Source organism: Eriocheir sinensis, unplaced genomic scaffold (assembly GCF_024679095.1).
Source record: "Eriocheir sinensis breed Jianghai 21 unplaced genomic scaffold, ASM2467909v1 Scaffold165, whole genome shotgun sequence".
In the NCBI taxonomy this organism is placed as follows: domain Eukaryota; kingdom Metazoa; phylum Arthropoda; class Malacostraca; order Decapoda; family Varunidae; genus Eriocheir; species Eriocheir sinensis.
Genome location: NW_026111017.1, coordinates 617,501 through 623,939, shown reverse-complemented (window position 1 = coordinate 623,939; position 6,439 = coordinate 617,501). Strand labels below are relative to the sequence as shown.

Genomic DNA, 6,439 nt, shown 5'->3' with positions numbered 1-6,439 from the left:
AGTCAAAACCGTTTGAGGAGGATAAATACTGTTAAGGAAATAGAAAAATAAATAATGTTAAGCCGCGTTAAGGCGGAGGAGGAAACAGATGAAGGTTGAAGGCGAAGGAGGAAAGGATTAACGTCAGATCACGGGGAAAGCGGAGTAAGGAGAACATTAAGGTTGAAGGCGGAGGGTGGGGAGTAAGGAGGAAATTAACCTCAGGTCACATGGAGGAGGAGTAGGAGAGGATTTAGGGAGTTACTGAGGGATGGGTGGCTCGGAAGAAGGATCCGCCCGCAAAAATGTGTGACATCACGGAAATGTGAGTGAGTGAAGACGACGAGAGAAACAGTAAACCGATCTACTGTTTTAACTTGGCATATGCACTACAGTCACCTGTCAAAAAGAGGTTGCGTCCATTTCTTGAGCGGACTGATGTCATTGCCGCAGCTGTCATGGGCCCCAGGTTTAAGCTGGCATGGATGCCATGTAAGAAAATGCAAAAGGAAAAGGTTTCCAAGATTGTGGACCTAATTATTTCCGAGTCAACTCAGTCGAGAAATTAAACAGCTGTCGTGATAACAGAAAAAGAGCAAAGGGCGGGAGGCGAGGGGGATGAAAGGGATGGAGGGAGATGAAGGGGAGGGAGAATGGAAAGGAAAGGGGGCTGATGAAGAAGTTTGAAAGAAATATTTGTATAGAGAGCAAGGATGAAATAAAGGGAGAAATAGAATGAAATAAAGAAGAGAAAAATAGAGGAACAGACGACTAAAGAGAACTGGCAGCCCAATACAAATGTTAGGAAACTTTAGTGGGCCGTCCTCGTGAGTCAACACGCTCACTGGTGTTCTCCCTCAGCAGGTGTGTGAATGCAATGTACCTGAAAGACGTTAGTTGGTGAACCAATTCTTACTTTGTAAAATCAATCAATCAGTCAATCAGAGAAAGAAAATATAATTAAAAAGAAAAATTGGAAGTAAGAAAGAAAAGGGAAAAGGATGCTGCGCCGGAAGCCGCGGCGAGGATTCCTTATGATGCTTGTGCGCGTCCCCGAGGCCCATCGGTCCTTCATCCAAGAACCGGTAAACGCGGTGACCGGCGCCTTCACGGCATTTATGATTAATTTTATAATCCAGTCTGGTAGTTTTAAGAAGCGAGTTCTTGCATCCGCCCTATTCGAATCGGCGGGGCGGTGGAGCGCCAGCGAGCCCAAGGTCTCCCAGGCGAGCATGGCAGGACTGGAGGGCTCCCGGCAGGGCGCCTCACCGTCCATCGGGACCCCGACGGAGGTGCCGGAGATCCTTCGGCTACAACGCCGGGCAGATGGGGCTCGTTAGCCGTGGTAGGCAATCTGCCTAGGAGAGCAAACTCCGAACAACAAACCCGGGCAGGTGAGGTTCGTTAGCCGTGGTAGGCAATTCACCTAGGAGAGCAAACTCCGAGCAATAAACCCGGGTAGGTGAGGCTCGTTAGCCGTGGTAGGCAATTCACCTAGGAGAGCAAACTCCGAACAACAAACCCGGGCAGGTGAGGCTCGTTAGCCGTGGTAGGCAATTCACCTAGGAGAGCAAACTCCGAACAATAAACCCGGGCAGGTTGGGCTCGTGAGCCGTCATAGGTAATACACCTAGGAGAGCAAACTCCGAACAATAAACCCGGGCAGGTGGAGGTCGTTAGCGAAAGCAGTTCACCTAGGAGAGCAAACTCCGATTACAAACCCGGGCAGGTGGAGGTCGTTAGCGAAAGCAGTTCACCTAGGAGAGCAAACTCCGATTACAAACCCGGGCAGGTGGAGGTCGTTAGCGAAAGCAGTTCACCTAGGAGAGCAACCTGATTACAAACCCGGGCAGGTGGAGGTCGTTAGCGAAAGCAGTTCACCTAGGAGAGCAAACCTGATTACAAACCCGGGCAGGTGGAGGTCGTTAGCGCAAGCAGTTCACCTAGGTGAGCAAACTCCGATTCCAAACCCGGGCAGGTGGAGGTCGTTAGCGAAAGCAGTTCACCTAGGAGAGCAAACTCCGATTACAAACCCGGGCAGGTGGAGGTCGTTAGCGAAAGCAGTTCACCTAGGAGAGCAAACTCCGATTGCAAACCCGGGCAGGTGGAGGTCGTTAGCGAAAGCAGTTCACCTAGGAGAGCAAACTCCGATTATAAACCCGGGCAGGTGAGGTTCGTTAGCCGTGGTAGGCAATTCACCTAGGAGAGCAAACTCCGAACAATAAACCCGGGCAGGTTGGGCTCGTGAGCCGTCATAGGTAATACACCTAGGAGAGCAAACTCCGAACAATAAACCCGGGCAGGTGGAGCTCGTCAGCCGTGGTAGGCAGTCTGCCTAGGAGAGCAAACTCCGAACAATAAACCCGGGCAGGTGGAGCTCGTTAGATGTCGTAGACAATCCACGTGATGGGAACACCAAAGAAAAGGAAAATAAAAAGGAACACCAGAAAAAGGAAAATATAGTAACAAAACATCAAGAAAATAAAATAAAAAACACAGATCATCCACCTTCAGGCCCTAACATCTCCAAAATTATGGATGAGTCTTTTCTGGGGAGAAAGAGGCTCATCCAGACCAAAGAACATCAAAAAGGGATGATATAGAAAGGAACACCAAAAAAATGGGAAAAAGAGAAAAAAAACATCGCGAAAAGAAAAGTAACAGCAATAACAGAACAACGTCAAGAAAAGTAACATACAAAGAAACATCATCCACCATTCGGCCCCAAACTAACATCACCAAAATTATGGGTGGGTCTCTTCTGGGGAGAAAGAGGCTCACCCAGACCAACGAAGAACATCAACTAGAGGATGATATGAAATTAAAGAACATTAAAAAACACGAAGAAAAGAAATAAGAAGAAAAAGAACAGAAAAAAACATCGGAAAAGAAAAACAAGAAGAAAACACATCAAGAGAAGAAAAATATAAGAAACATCATCCACCTTTCGGCCCCTAACTAACATCACCAAAATTATGGGTGGGTCTCTTCTGGGAGGAAAGCGGCTCACCCAGACCAATGAACATCAACAAGAGGATGATATGAAATAAAAGAACATCAAAAAAGAGAAACAACAGCAAGAAAACAAAGAAAAAGATAAAGAAAAGAAAAGGAAAAAGAAACAAAAAGAAAAAGAAAAACACCAAAATAAAATAAAATAAAAACAAAAAAATAATCCAAATAAATAAATAAATAAACAAATACAGAATACAGTAAAATTAACGAACTAACTAACTAATTCAAACTGTCTAACTATTAAACTACCTATCTAACTACCTATCTAACTAAGGGTACTATACAAGGGTACTATTGGACTACCTATTAACTAACTAACTATCAAATCATCTAACGATCGAACATGTATTTGACTCTATCTATTTATCTGCATGGCTATCTATCATTATGTTTATCTATCCATCTTTTTTTTTCTTTTTTTGCAGTTAAGGAAGCAGCTCAAGGGTAAAAGTAGATAAATAAATAAAAAATCCGAATAAATAAAAATAAGTTCTATCTCTATATCTTTTATTTGTTTATTTGTTTATCTTATTTGTTCATCTTATTTATTTGTTTACTTATCTAGTCCGTCATCAGTCATGGTCAGTTCTACCTACACGTTTTCCTGCCACAATTTTTTTTCATTGTGTAGTCCTTAGTTCCGGTCCGACCTTGAGCTGGAATGGAAGGACGGGGGCAGGGAGGCAAGAAGAGGGAGGGAGGGAGGGGGGAGGTAGGACAGAGTAATAGGAAGAATTTGGATTATAATGGTTTCCCCCCCCCCTCCCCCCCTGCAGCCAAAAAATAAAACGAAGAAAAGCGTCAAGTAAAAAAAATAAAATGATAAATGGTAGCTAACAATGATAAAAAGTTTGCTAAAAAAAATGGAAATCGATGAGGTAAAGACTTGGCAGTTTTCTTTTCTTTCTTTCTTTCTTTTTCAACACAGAAGACAGAAAGCTCAAGGGCCAAAATAAGAGGATACAGAAAAAAAAAGATCGCTACGTCGCTGCTCCCCAATCTTTATCCTTTTGATTATCTGTGTCTTGGATGTGGCAGAGTAAGAGACTTTGTATAACCACTGATATTTGTACTCTTCCGGGTATACCCCATTAACGGTGCTCAATAATGATGATAACAGTATAGCAGCAAGTAGTATGAAGTAGCTAGCGAGGCGGCACCTTTTAGCACTTCAGTTTCCGTCACAACCTTACGGCGCATTTCTTAAACTTCGTCGAGCGTTTAAAACTCATTTTCAGGTCTCTATTGTTACGTACTTTACAGAGAGAGAGAGAGAGAGAGAGAGAGAGAGAGGAAAACAATGCAATAAGGTATTTAATTCATGAAGTGTATTAGTTTACCAAGAACTGGCGCTCATCAACTCCTGGACTGAGACAGAAAAAAGAATAGATAAAAGGGGAGAGGTAAAAATGTTGGCTGCATTATTTGGGACGCGGGCGCTTGTCTGGGAAATTCAGTTTTAGCTCCGTCGTAAAATATGAAGATTTCTAAAATAAAAGGTGACTGTAATGAATACGGAGAAGTTTGCGTTAAAGGGAGGATGCATTAATCAAACCCCGCGCCGGAAGTCATATGAAAAAAAGGTGAAAAATAGAGAATGAATAGAGAATGTAAGAGAGAATGAAAAATGAATAGAAAAGGTAAAGATACATTAAACCAGACAATATTGGATTTTTTTTTACAACAAAGGTGACAGCTCAAGGGCACACAAAAAAGGAAACAATAATAAAAAAAAAAACCCGCTAAAAAAATGCCCACTAGGGAATGAAAGCAAATAGAACGGAGATACAAGCAAAGAAGGAGGAGGAGGAGGAGGAAAGAGTAAGGAGGGAGAGGAGAGAAGAGAGAGAGAGAGAGAGAGAGAGAGAGAGAGAGAGAGAGAGAGAGAGAGAGAGAGAGAGAGAGAGTATATGTGTGTTAACCATTGCACTTAGCCATGACACCAAAGGAAGAAAACTGAAGGCAAAGTCAAAGGCGGGTGCATACGCTATTCTTCTTACGCTATCTTCTCACGTAGTTGACTGCTCTTTCGGCCACCTCTTCGGATTCTTTACAGGAGAAGCGAGTAGCGGGCTTTTTTTTATTGTTGTTTCCTTTTTGTGTGCCCTTGTGCTGTCTCCTTTGCTGTAGAAAAAAAAATAGCTGTGTGTGGCTGCGGTAGGTACTCATCTCCGCACCGTTGACCCTTTGAGCTTGTGGCAGGCAAGAACCTGTTAGTTACCGGCACCATCTGAGAGGGTGTTTAGTAAGGCCGGCAATGTTTACACTCCTAAGCGAGCAGAACTCGGCCCGGAAGCTTTCCGGGCATTAATGATGATAAAATGCAATTATGATGTGAAGCGTAAACTTGTGAAAACAGTATCTTTATATTTTTTAATTTGGAATATTTTATTTGTACCTTTGAAATCTGGAATAGGAGTATTTGTATTTGTATTTGTATTTTTAGATTCTGGAATAGAAGTATTTGTATTTTTATTCGTATTTTTAGATTCAGGAATAGAAGTATTTGTATTTTTATTCGTATTTTTAGATTCTGGAATAGAAGTATTTGTATTTGTATTTGTATTTTTAGATTCAGGAATAGAAGTATTTGTATTTTTATTTGTATTTTTAGATTCAGGAATAGAAGTATTTGTATTTGTATTTGTATTTTTGGAATCCCGAACAAAAGTATTTGTATTTGTATTTGACTTATAAAAAATCTGTATTTGGTCCAACCCTGGTGTGTGTGTGTGTGTGTGTGTGTGTGTGTGTGTGTGTGTGTGTGTGTGTGTGTGTGTGTGTGTGTGTGTGTGTACCTGCTCGAATATTCTCCGTATTAAGACTTAAGTTTGTAACGTCTCCTTTAGTGTTTGACATTCAAAAGAGAATTAGAGAAACTTATGTAGATGCGTGTGTGTCTCTCTCTGTCTTTCTGTCCATCTGTCTGTCTGTCTCTCTATATGTCTGTCTGTCTCTCTATCTGTCTGTCTGTCTGTCTGTCTATCTGTCTCTCTATCTGTTTGTCTGTCTGTCGGTCGGTCTGTCTGTCTCTCTATCTGTGTGTCTGTCTGTCTGTGTCTGATTTCCTTTTTTTTTCACAGTAAAGGAAACAGCTCAAGGGCAAAAAAAAGAAAAAAAAAAGAAAAAAAAAACAGTGAAAAAAGCCCACAAAATCACTGATCCTATAAAAAAGAGTTAAAAGGAGTGGCCAAAAGAGAGGTTAATTTCGGGTTTTGCTTTGAGTCTTTCTCCTTTTGTCATTATTCTCTTCCTTTCTTAAATTTCCCTTCTTTTTTACTCCTCTGATTGGGCTTTTCTCTATGAGTTTTGTGTTTGCTTCTTCTCCATCTCCTCTGCTGGTTCATGTCTCTCTTCCTTTTTTTGTTCTTCTATATTTCCTTTTTTCTATTTCCTAATTTTTGTATATATGTATGTATGTATGTATGTGTGTATGTATGTATGT

The 6,439-nt window shown here is 41.6% G+C and overlaps 2 long non-coding RNA genes across 6 annotated transcripts; one reads left to right on the top strand and one right to left on the bottom strand.

Moving 5' to 3' along the window:
* Positions 1 to 1,253: 1,253 nt before the first annotated feature.
* LOC126990445 (uncharacterized) lies at positions 1,254 to 2,484 on the top strand. Of its 3 annotated transcripts, none has more exons than XR_007744373.1 (3): positions 1,254 to 1,378; positions 1,515 to 1,708; positions 2,147 to 2,484. It is a non-coding gene; the product is annotated as an uncharacterized LOC126990445 (long non-coding RNA). The 3 variants fall into 3 exon arrangements; XR_007744372.1 differs by having other exon boundaries at positions 1,515 to 1,771; XR_007744374.1 differs by lacking the exons at positions 1,254 to 1,378; positions 1,515 to 1,708 and adding an exon at positions 1,945 to 2,020.
* LOC126990446 (uncharacterized) lies at positions 1,287 to 2,260 on the bottom strand. Of its 3 annotated transcripts, none has more exons than XR_007744377.1 (4): positions 2,112 to 2,260; positions 1,986 to 2,048; positions 1,474 to 1,799; positions 1,287 to 1,405 (listed from the first exon to the last, which is right to left on the bottom strand). It is a non-coding gene; the product is annotated as an uncharacterized LOC126990446 (long non-coding RNA). The 3 variants fall into 3 exon arrangements; XR_007744376.1 differs by having other exon boundaries at positions 1,301 to 1,405; positions 1,542 to 1,799; positions 1,923 to 2,048; XR_007744375.1 differs by having other exon boundaries at positions 1,301 to 1,405; positions 1,542 to 1,799.
* Positions 2,485 to 6,439: the final 3,955 nt, after the last annotated feature.